Below are 13374 nucleotides of genomic sequence, written 5' to 3'. Positions count from 1 at the left end.
GAAACATGGTTGCAAGAGTTATCTACTCATGGAACTCAAACTCATTAGATTAGATCCATCTTCTTTTGTCTAATAATTGCTAAATGATAAGTTTATATAACTGGATACTTAAACATTGTATACTCTAATATGTTTAAGAGAGATTCACATTTTATTTTCAAGTGACCCTCTATTGGCAGTGATTCTCTATTGGCGAGTTGACTGTATTTGTTTGGAAAGGGCCTAACATGATCGGAAAGGGCCTGTCATATGTTTATTATTGGAATTTATTTAATATTATTTCTTCATATTTCATTATCACATAACATCTACAATTTTAATGGATACACAATGGAAAGAAAAGACAGAAACAAACATGGAGGTGGGCTTATGATATATGTTAGAGATGACCTCCCTTTTAGAAGAGCACACTTAGAATCTATGTGCTACGAATTGTCTTTGTCTAAACGAAAATGGGGAATCTTAGCCATTTCTTGCATACCAGACGGGGATTTCCGGTATTTTTACCGGTGCTGGAATATAAGATTCTTTCACTGGCTGTAGGTGCAGATGGGAATTTCCGGCCTCGAGGGTATCTGTTTAGGCGGTAACGAGGTTCCTACCGAGTTACCGCCTAAACAGTTACCCGAGAGCCGGATATTCCCATCTGCACCTATAACCAGTGACAGAATCTTTTTCTTGCATACCGATATAAAGATATAATAATAAAAATAAAATCAGTTGAACAGCTTTCTTTTTAGAACTATTTCTTAAAGCAGCGTATTTAAACAAAGCGCGGGAAATCAACGTCCGTAAACAGGAAAGACGTCATGACGTTTCAAAGACAAATAACAATGTTTAGTTCCGGTTTTGTTTTATCAATTCCAGCGTAACGTTATGAATTTTTGATAAAATAACGTGTTTTGAATCGAGAAATATACTATCAGGAACAAAGAGTAACTGTCAAGGTATTGGATTTTTATTCCGTTTTTCGAAATAAAATATAAATAACTACATAAATCTTCTACATATATGTAGTTCGTAATACGTCATTTAAAGCACGAGAGTCATCTTACACCCCGGGGTGTAAGATGGATTTTTCCAGCACCGGTAAAAATACCGGAAATCCCCGTCTGGTATGCAAGAAAAATCCATCTTACACCCCGGGGTGTAAGATGACTCTCGTGCTTTAAATGACGTATTACGAACTACATATATGTAGAAGATTTATGTAGTTATTTATATTTTATTTCGAAAAACGGAATAAAAATCCAATACCTTGACAGTTCCTCTTTGTTCCTGATAGTATATTTCCCGATTCAAACACGTTACTTTATTACAAATTCATAACGCTACGCTGCAACTGATAAAACAAAACCGGAACTAAACATTGTTATTTGTCTTTGAAACGTCATGACGTCTTTCCTGTTTACGGACGTTGATTTCTCGCGCTTTGTTTAAATACGCTGCTATAAGAAATAGTTCTAAAAAGAAAGCCGTCCGACTGATTTTATTTTTATTAATATATCTTGATATCGGTATGCAAGAAAAAGATTCAGTCACTGGTTATAGGTGCAGATGGGAATATCCGGCTCTCGGGTTACTGTTTAGGCGGTAACTCGGTAGGAACCTCGTCACCGCCTAAACAGTTACCCTCGAGGCCGGAAATTCCCATCTGCACATATAACCAGTGAAAGAATCTTATAATATAAACCTCCAATTACCAAAGATAATATTTTTATAGAGAATATCTCTTATTCTTGCATACCAGACGGGGATTTCTGGTATCTTTACCGGTGCTGGAAAATCCATCTTACACCCCAGGTTGTAAGATGACTCTCGTGCTGTAAATGACGTATAACGAACTACATATATGTAGAAGATTTATCTAAGAAATAGATAAAGCGAAGAACTAACTCCAGAAATATACTTTTTACTTCAAAACTAACATGTTTCGTCCATTGGACTTCATCAGAGTATAAAAACAAAATAGTATGACGTCACAGGAAAGTACGACGTCAATGACGACGTCAAAAGACGTTACCCATTTTGGCGTAATATTCACATATAGTATAGGATCAAAAATAGATACTTATTCCCTGCAAAAATTGCAAAGCAAAAATAATATTAATACAGGCAAGGAAAACTAACTTATATGCAAAAATACATTAGGAAGAATCTGTGTGAAAAAATGAAAGACTAAAATAATATTTTAGCATTCATGCCATGAGGCCTGGCTGTATTCAATGTATGAATCCAACGAGTCTCTTTCAAGAGCCTAAACCAGTCATTTTTTACCAAGTGATTTTTCTTTCATGCCAATCGACTTGGTAAAAAATGACTGGTTTAGGCTCTTGAAAGAGACTCGTTGGATTCATACATTGAATACAGCCTGGCCTCATGGCATGAATGCTAAAATATTATTTTAGTCTTTCATTTTTTCACACAGATTCTTCCTAATGAAGATTTATCTAGTAATTTATATTTTATTTTAAAAACGGAATAAAAATTCAATACCTTGACAGTTCCTATTGGTTCCTGATAGTATATTACTCGATTCAAATCACGTTATTTTACCAAAAATTCATAACGTTACGCTGTAACTGATAAAACAAAACCGGAACTAAACATTGTTGTTTGTTTTGAAGCGTCATGACGTCTTTCCTGTTTACGGACGTTGGTTTCCCGCGCTTTGTTTAAACACACTGCCATAAGAAATAGTTCTAAAAAGAAAGCTGTTAGATTGATTTTATTTTTATTATTATTTCTTGAAATCGGTATGCAAGAAAAAGATTCTGTCAATGGTTATAGGTGCAGATGGAAATATCCGGCTCTCAAGTAACTGTTTAGGCGGTAACTCGGCTGGGAGCCTCGTTACCGCCTAAACAGTTACCCTCGAGGCCGGATATTCCCATATGCAACTACAACCAGTGAAAGAATCTTATAAAGAATAAAAAGACTAGGGAGCATGCTGACTAACTGTAACTGGAAGACAAAAACTGAAACTGAAAATAAAAATTCAAAAAAATGACTAATTTAAAGCAAGTATAAAAAGGCAAGCAAAAAGGAAGCCTGTAACTAAGGCGGGATAATGGGACCAAAAACTAGTGACACATTGAAAATTTACAGCTTGGGCTGACCCATGTCATAGCTCTATCCAGACACTAAAATATGTTACGCATTTCATCATGGCGCTGCTGGCTAAATAAATGATCATTTATTTTTTCATGTTGAAAATCTAAATATGCAGTGTTTTTGACGTCTGTTTTGAAAACAAAAATACTTCTGAAAAATAAAACGTCGCCCGTCTTCATCTCAGTGTTGTTATATTTTCTGGTCCTTCCGGATCATTGATTTCAACTCATTTAGATTTGAAGATTGAATTCTGCTTAAGCCGGTGCTAGGGGACGTCAGTAGTGTTGCATTTTCCATTACTGCTTATGAACAGACTCAATCAAACCGAGTCTGCAATTTTCACTGTTTGCCTTGTTTTCGGTGCTTCTGAGGGATCTACTTTTCAGATTATATAAACATGTTTTAAGATAGTCTTATTACACATTTAAGCTCGCTGATATCCCGTACAGTTTTATTTTGTCCGTGAAGGAGAAGACTTCTATATGACTTGTCTTTCATTCTTATCTTTCCTTTATATTTGCTTTGTAAAGATGACATATGTATTGATGTATGCACAGTAATAAATATGTTTCGGTACACCTGTGTGACAATCGAAACATCGGTGCACTGATCGCATGACCGGGATAGTCCGATGTTGTGTGAATCGAGCCAACTTAATTTGTGGGAAGTGATATCCTGTAGCATTTCGAAAATCCGCACGGGTCTATACTGTACCAAGCGCGGTAACTGTCTTACATGCTGGCTTAGTTGTCAAGAAATAATTCTTTTTAACATACACACCCTATAAACGACTGTATTGCCCCTCTTCCTCTTGCGAGTGATCAAAACAATAAACTGACAGCTAAAAGTTGAAAAACAGCATTTTAAAGTGACTGATTTGCTTTGAAGGTATATATTTTTACATTTTATTGGAAGCTAAACATGATTTGTTTCTGTATATAATGTGTTAATCTGATGGCAGGTAGAATTATAGCAAAAGAACTCGATTGATCACTGATTTTGTCCAGAAATTGTACATTGTCGACGTCAAAAGTACTTATTTTCTTGCTTGAAGAATGACCTACATGTAAATTCCATTGTTTCATGGATAAAGAAACAATACTAGTTTGGTATAATGAAATAAAATCATTGATAAATTCTCAAATTGGTTTATAACCGTAAATGAAAGAAGATTCGGTGTTATTTCCAGACTGTATGCACTCTTGCTTAATTACTGTACAAGTGCTTGCGAGTTTGGTAAAAAGACTGTATGCCTGTTTGTGAGTGACTTCTTCATAAAATTTCGACGTTTCCTATGCTCCTGTAGTATTTCTTCATATTTCGAACCCGCAAACAATGTTTGAAGGAGGGTGGTATAAAGCAGTCACCATGCGGTCTGTCTGTTCGGTCTGTTTGCATATGTGTCCTCATTATATTTGGTCGTGCAATTACTTCAATGCTATTGCACCTACCTTTCTCAAAGTTTACATACAAACATCGGCCATATGTAGTTAATGTCCATCTTATTATTTTCCTTTTTCTTTTTAAAGTGACACCTAAAGGTGAAACATGGTCTGTTTTTCGTGTCAGTGTCATAACTTCTTTATGCATTAAGGGATTTTGAAATAACTTGGCACAAATGTTCCCCATCATGAGACCGTAATGTGACGATGTGTCGCATACAAGACTGTATTTTCTAGAATTTCAAACCATTGAAACCTGTATATAAGCGCAACTGCAATTAATAAGGTGTGAAAATATGAACAGTAAATGGAGTGATTTGAAGTGAAACGGCGCCAGATTGAATCCACTAATCCTTTGTGGATCGCTTTCTTGACAGCGTCGCACAGTAGACAGCTCTATTTTAGTTTTGTCTTTGTATTTGCCATAAACACATGAACTTTAACATGAAACTTGTCTTATTTTACTGAAAATACATTCTGCGAATGAAATAAGTCCCCATTTTACAAGCAGAAGTGCCATTAGAGGTAAAAATGAGGGTTTATTACCTCACCTGAGCAAGAAGTGCTCAAGGTGAGCTTTTGTGATCACCCTGTGCCCGTCGTTCGTTGTTTTCGTCCGTCGTCAACAATTTGACTGTTAACACAGAGTGGTCACACTTTTAGTCCAATCTTAATGAAATTTGGTCAGAATGTTACCCTTAATAGAATCTTGGGTCATCTGGGCTCAAAAATCTAGGTCACCAGGTCAAATCAAAGGAAAAGGTTGTTAACAGTTTAGAGATCACAGTTTGGTTCAATTTTAATGTAACTTGGTCTGAATATTACCCTCAATAAAATCTTGGACCAGTTCGACATTGGGTCATCTGGGTTCAAAAACTAGGTCACCGGGTCAAATCAAAGGAAAACCTAGTTAACACACTAGAGGCCACATTTATGACCATTTATTAATGAAAGTTTTTTTTTCAAAATGTGTTTTGGTGATATTTAGGTAGAGTTCAAATCTGGGTCAGATGGGTCAAAAACATGGTCACCAAGTCAAATCAAAGGAAAAGCAAGTTAACACTCTAGAGGCCACATCTATGACCATATCGTAATGAAACTTAATATTTATCTTGATAATCTATAGGTGACTTTAAATCTGAGTCAAGTGGGATCAAAAACTAGGTCACCGGATAAAATCAAAGGAAAAGCCCGTTAACTCTCTATCAGCAATAAATATGGCAATATCTCTAATGCCTACCCACGACTACCCGCTGTGATTTGATAATCATTTCTAATTACATTTATACTCACCAAATAACATACAGCTTTCAATATAAATGTCGGAATTTGCCGATCATACTGAAACAAAGATGTGGTACAACTCACGCCGTTTTTAAAACAACGGAAGTGGATTGAGCAAGGCCTAGCAATGAAAAAGACCAAATCCGCAAGGACAGATTCCCGGCGTGTGTGCGTTATCACTATCAAATGTAAATTATTTCTAACATGAGAAATAGCGGTAAATCTTGACAGGTAGTAACACGACGGCTGTATTTGTAACGATAACATGTTTATTATATTATTGAGGAAGAGGGAATCGGGTAGTTAAACCATTAGGCCATTCAACTATTTTGTACTACTTTTGAATCTTGTTGACTGATTTACCATGAAGTAAACTCTGAATTACTAATTAGGACTTAATCGACTTTTCCGATAATGTTTTCGTTATCCTTTTCTATTTATACGTCCATTCGCAGGATACTTGCGGGTGAAATAGATTTTTTTTAAATCAGAGGATCATTAGACGGGTTCAACCTATAGTCCTCTCCTGTCTCATCTCATCGATATTTTGAAATCGTAAGGTAACATTTCTTCGTGTAATTTCTATAGGCAATCGACGGTTAATTTCTTGCAAGACATAGTAGGGACCCTGTGTATACATTCAGTTTCTAATTCGTATTTTATGATAGTATATGTGTGTAAAACAAACACTGAATACTTGCATGTAAACGACGCTGAAGCATTCAATTAATTATTTAATTAAGTAGGATAGCGAGTCGCAGACACTCCACCCCACCCTCAATGGATTAGTACAAGCATCGCATGGGGGTTTGACATTAAATGACATTATAAACATGACCAATGATCAAAAGAAACAATTTTGTATGCATATTTTTTATTTCATTTACGCCTTTTAAGGACATAAATCGCCTATTGTACTCGCAAGATGGAATACAGTATCACTCGCAATTACGCATTCAGATCAAATATCAAAATTGGCAAGTCGGCATACAATAAATGTTTTTTCACCGACTAGGTAAAAATTAATTTCATTCAAAAACGCAACAGAAATGAAACATTTTATTTACTTATATTTATGGAGTATGCATACTTATTACAGAAAACATCATGGATGATTGGATTACGAATCAATCTGGCGTGATATTCATCAGTTTCGTGACTTGGCCGAGTGAATTTTCATGCAGTCAGTGTGATCAGTCAACATTTTTTAAACATTACCTGTCAGTTTCATCTGTTATATCACCATATACACATATTTATGTTAGACTTATCGTTTAACCTGAATCACATACAGTGTAAAGCCAAATAATAAATGCGAAGACGATTCATACCTTTTGCTTGTTTGTTTATTGTTTTGATCACTCGCAAGAGGAAGAGGGGGAATACAGTCGTTTATAGGGTGTGTCTCATTCATTTACAAACATATAAAATTACATACAGACTAAATCAATTGTAAATGACCGTTCTAAATAGAACTATAAGAGACAATATACATACTCATATTAAAAAACATACCATATAACTTATAAAATTCATACTAACTTAATTAAGAATTAAAATATAAAATCATGTGTACTATATTCAATATCATTTATAATAATAAAATCCCTTTGGTATGACACTATATAAAAGTTGACAATGACCAAGTGGCTACATGAATACATCTATGGATGTTAAATGAGTACACGAATGCACGAATGTTGAGTAACTGACCGAGTGAGTACATGAATGTACGGATGTTGAGGTAAGTAGCCGAGTGGGTACATAAATACATGTGAAGATGACGAGTAGATGACCAAATGAGTACATGAATGCACAAATGCTGAGTAACTGATCGAGTGAGTACAGGAAAGTACAGATGTTGAGTGAGTACATGAATGCACATAAGCTGAGTAACTGACCAAGTGAGTACATAAATGTACGGATGTTTTGGTAGGTGACCGAGTGGGTACATGAGTACATGTACAGATGTTGAGTAGGTGACCGAATGAGTACATGAGTGTGTGGAAGTTGAGTGAGTACATGAATGCACTAATGTTGAGTACCTGACCAAGTAAGTACATGAATGTACAGATGTTGAATGAGTGCCCGAGTGGGTACATGAATATATGTACGGATGACATACAAAAAAAAAATATTTGATTGCATCAAACTTGTCCAAACTGCAAACAAATGCTGAGAAAAGCACTATCCCTTTGAAATAACAGTATGCTGAGCATTTTCACGTGTCGAGGGTTCAACGCAATAAGGGCGTATCTACATATAGTTATTATATGTAGATACGCCCTTATTGCGTTGAACCCGTGGTGTGTGTGTGTGTTTTTCGTGGGGTGAAATTATATTTATGTGTTAGATAGATATTAATATGAAAATGGTGACTGGACAATATTTTAACTTCAAAATAACTAATTACTCCATAACAAGAGTCCCGTTTTTGTTTTTTGTTTTTTTCGTGTTTTTTTTTTATAACAGTTGTGCAGGATTACACGAAAAAAGTAGGGCGATGTCATCTTATTTAATGTTGTGTGTTGTCGTCCTATTTTGTCCTGTCTTCGAATTCGCGGTGGCGTCGCGTGACAGCAAAGTAGCATTTTGTCGTACCGACGAGGGCGCCACGTGCCTCGCCGATGTGCATTTCATGTGAGGAATCCATCCAGCTTGTCTGTGGTTCTACCTAGGTGTTCTGTCATGATGAGATAATATTTCGAGGATTATTCTAATCAATAAATATTTATATCGATCTGAGGCTTTACAAATCAGACAAATTGAAAATATGAAGTGCGTATTTTGAAATTAAGAAAGTTACAACCAACAAACGTTCTATTTTTTGGAGGGGAAATGAAATACATATATCAAGGTTCCCTATACATTCACTTATTCTCTGTCTGGAGTTCATTCTAAATGTACAGAGACGTGTAAAATTTCAACATCAGCTAGCTTTTTTTAAAGAACACACATGCACTGCACATCATGACGTGGGTGAACTGTGATTGTAATAGTGTTACATTTTTATGGTACGAGTATTATATGTATGATATGTGTAATTTCTATGTTTGTATATGTGTATAAAATGTAAATGGATGAGACTCAAATAAATAAATAAATACTAAACAGTATGCTGGTGAACCTTTTTTCTTAAACACAAAATACAACTAAGTGTGTGACAAATATAACATAATAGTCAATTTTGACCGCGGGCTATTATTCATTCAATCAAGGATCTATTATGAATCGGAGTATTAGTAACTGTTTTCAAAGCAATCCTGTTGTATTGCTGTCTGATGCGTGTCCAAGTCTTTCTCTTTGGAGGCCCGTCTATGCGAGAATCGTATTTCGGAATATTGAATGCAGCTAGTAACTCAATGAATTAAAGCAAAATTATTAGTTTCACAACAAAAGTGTTTAAATCATTTATTAAAAACATTTACTAATAAATCTAACCCAATCTATGATGGTTACACCCTGATATTTAGGATTCTTTATACCATATCTAATCAATAACATTGATCTATATTCATTGAGTAGTCAGTTCCTATTACACTCAAACGAATGTCAGAAACTAGAAAGAGTATGTTTGCATTTGTCATATGTTTGTGTTGTAATACGTTTGAATACAACACTACATTGCATGTCAAAACTATTGATTCCCTCCCTTTGATCTGGAAATCTATTACAGCGATACCAGAAAGTATGAAAACCACTTTGGAAGCCTTATATAGGTCCCTAGATATAGATGCGTGTAGGCACATACACCCTTGAAATTGCCAAAATGTGAAAATGAAATATCAAAAATAAATTATTAAAAGACTGTGCAATTTTCCAAACTTGTTCATTTAAAGGGAGGTAATCACAAAAATACGATTTCATTGGTAATGCAGTTTGAAAAAGACACTGTGCATGCAAATGTTTTTCTGTGGTACAAGCACATGTTAAAAGACGAGCGATGCAGTAATATTGTCCTGGCGTGACAGCTGCTGCACATTACTACTCTCGTGGTGCTTATCATTGTATGTTCTGAAAAAAAAATTTTAATGTTGGAAAATTTTGAATTACATTGTCAAAACATAACTTTTTTAAAAAAAAATCTGCCTAAAATATGATATGGAGTAAATAAGAGATGACTGTCGGAAATGTCTGACGAATTTCAAATCATGAAGAAATTATAAGGAAGGAAAACGGCAAATAAAATGCAAGTCGTGGTCACAACCAAGGATGCTCATTTTTTTTTGTACTAAGGCGGTGACAAAAACATACCTTAGTTAACAGTATCAATCGTGTACCCAGTATTAGTTAAATGTATTCCATGTGCAAGTATGTCCAAGAACAGCCAAGCATATAGTGCTGGAAAAATGTATGTGTTTTCTCTTGTGATCAAGATTGCTGATCTCTATTTCATGTTGTTGGTGACCATCACAATGCTGGTCATATGGCGACTTTCCAGCTTAAAAGTGAAAGGAGGCGACTTTCCAGCTTAAAGGTAAAGAGAATGTCTAGGCGCTGGGATGGAGGATGGGGGTTAGAACCACCAATATGCCACAAAAATAAATAGATACATATACAGATAAAAATTTTATTTAAAGTCGGTGTTAATATACAGACAACATTAGCTATGTTTAGCTATTGACCGACATAAATAACCTGAAATATATGCACACAATTAACTGGCTCTTTCTATGCCTTAATGTATTTTCAGTGAAAAACAAATTCTAACCATACTTCTATTCGGGCCTCACATGTCTAGTATAAAAGCACGTTTTTTCCCGCGCCGACTTTCACACTTTGTATTCTGGCGCTTAGACGAGTTTTTGGTGTTGAGAAGGATGTGTTGGCGAAGATGCGGCTGTGGTTTGGTTGTCGAGTGGCGGCAGAGGCAGCGGAGGCCGGGGACCATGCGGGAGGAGGTAAGTTAAGCTTTTTATCGTTAATTTTATGCATGTTTTTACAGGGTGTTTCAATGAACTTACGAAATTACAAACCTGGTACTGTGTGTACCCAGCTCTTTCAGAGTGTACCAGGTATTATGTGCAATATCTAATGGCTTATTGTCAGAGTGGGATAAAGAATTTCAAAATCACTTTTTGGCATTTTTTTTCTCAGAAACATTGTAATAAACTTTAAGTGTATGTGGGCCAGGAACCTAGCTGTGTCCTAGATATGTTTCACTTGTACCACATTATGGAGTAGATCTATAGAGAAAACTTTTATGATAACAATTATTGATCATATTCAATCTATTTTCAAGTGGGAGGTTAGCCAGGAATGGATAAATTAATCTTAAACACTTTGCTTATTAATCTTGATAGCAGGAATTATTTTTATAAACAAAAAAAACCCTTAGAAAAAAAAGTAGCCACTTGCAAAAATTCTTTATATGAAAATTTCTGAGAAACTAGCTGCAGAATGATCAAGCATGTTGTGCATAAGGTAATTCTGAACATCTGAAATACTGAAAGGTGATAGTGTAAACTCATTTATCAGTAAAACAGAATATGTAAAACCTGATCAGGAATAATGGCAGTTAATCTTATAAAATGGTACTGTTGGTATCTTTCTTGAGATAAGATATGATATAAAAAAGGTTTTCACCTTAATCACCTTAAATTGTATCACCTTAAATTGTTCCAAAGAATATCTTATAAAAAGTTAAAAATTGTGAATTTCTTTAGGTATGGGAAAATATATCTAAAACAAGCACACAGATCTAAACAGTTTCATTTATCATATTAAGACCATATATTTTTTACAACTGTGGAAATTTCATTGAAATATATATACATGTACATTGTACTTAGATCTTCTATACCTAAAAATGTTAACAAATTTGTAATTTTCCTATTGTATGAGGTCCAGTTTCTTCAAATCAGTCTAGCAAAAAGTCAAGCACACAGTCCAGTTTTTAGCTCGACTACTTTGAATAGTCTAGCTATTCTACTCATCCTGGCCAGATTTGGCGTCAGCGTCACACCTTGGTTAAAGTTTTGCATGCAGGTACATATAGCTATCTTTTAAAGGCATAAAGCTTTCAAGCTTAGTTTTTCTTTTTCTAGGTCAATTACCAACCTCACTGGGTCAAGTTCCATAACTCTGACATGATTTTTTAGCAAATTATGCCCCCTTTTGGACTTAGAAAATCCTGGTTTAAGTTTTGCGTGCAAGTACATACAGCTATTACTAAAAGGCATATAGATTTGAAACTTATTTTTTCTTTTCCTAGATCAATTACCAACCTCATTGGGTCAAGTTGCTTAACTCTGACATGTATTTTGGGCAAATTATGCCCCCTTTTGGACTTAAAAAATTCTGCTTAAAGTTTTACATGCAAGTTACAATCTCCAAAACTAATGCAGATATTGAATTGAAACTTCACATGTGTCTTCAGGGTTATAAAACTAGTTGATAGCATAACTCTGACCTGCATTTTGGCCAGATAATGCCCCCCTTTGGACATAGAAAATCCTCGTTAGTTTTGTTTGCAAGTACATACAGCTGTTACTTAAAGGCATGTAGATTTGAAACTTATTTTTTTCTTTTTCTGGATCAATTACCAACCTCACTGGGTCAAGTCTCATAACTCTGACATGTGTTTTGGGCAAATTATGCCCCCTTTTGGACTTTAAAAATCCTGGTTAAAGTTTTGTGTGCAAGTACTTACAGCTATTACTTAAAGGCATATAGATTTGAAACTTATTTTTTAGCTTGACTATTCGAAGAACAGGGGAGCTATCCTACTCGCCCAGGCGTCTGCGTGAGCGTCACACAAATGTTAAAGTTTGCGTACCACCCCAAATATTTTCAAAGTCCATTGAGATATTGCTTGCCTATTTTGCTTATTTGTTAACTGTCATGACCCCAGTCTGTAAAAAGGAGGCAACTCTATCAAGCATTTTGACTGAATTATGGCCCCTTTTCGACTTAGAATAATGCTTATTGTAATGTTAAAGTTTGCATACCACCCCAAATATTTTCAAAGTCCATTGAGACATTGCTTTCATATTTTGCATACTTGTTTACCATCATGACCCCAGTCTGTAAAAAAGGAGAAGGCAACTCTATGAAGCATTTTGACTGAACTGTGGCCGCTTTTCGACTTGAATATGCTTATAGTAATGTTAAAGCTTGCGTACCACCCCAAATATTTTCAAAGTCCATTGAGATATTGCTTTCATATTTTGCATACTTGTTTACCATCATGACCCCAGTCTGTGAAAAGGAGGAGGCAATTCTGTCAAGCATTTTGACTGAATTATGGCTCCTTTTCGACTCAGAATATGCTTATTGTAATGTTAAAGTTTTACTCATAGCTTATATTATACTATCAAGCACTTAGAATAGTCAAGCACGCTGTCAACTGACAGCTCTTGTTCATTTTCTTGATCAATCAACCAACCTCACTAGGTCAAGTCCAATAACTCTGACAGGTATTTTGGGCAAACTATGCCCCCTTTTGGACTGAGAAAATTCTGGTAAAAGTTTTACATGCAAGTTACCATCTCCAAAACTAATTAATGCAGATATTGAAATGAAACTTCACATG

This window comes from Mercenaria mercenaria, chromosome 5 (assembly GCF_021730395.1).
Source record: "Mercenaria mercenaria strain notata chromosome 5, MADL_Memer_1, whole genome shotgun sequence".
Taxonomy (NCBI): domain Eukaryota; kingdom Metazoa; phylum Mollusca; class Bivalvia; order Venerida; family Veneridae; genus Mercenaria; species Mercenaria mercenaria.
The sequence above is the reverse complement of the archived record's forward strand: the minus strand, read 5'-3'. Positions refer to the sequence as shown.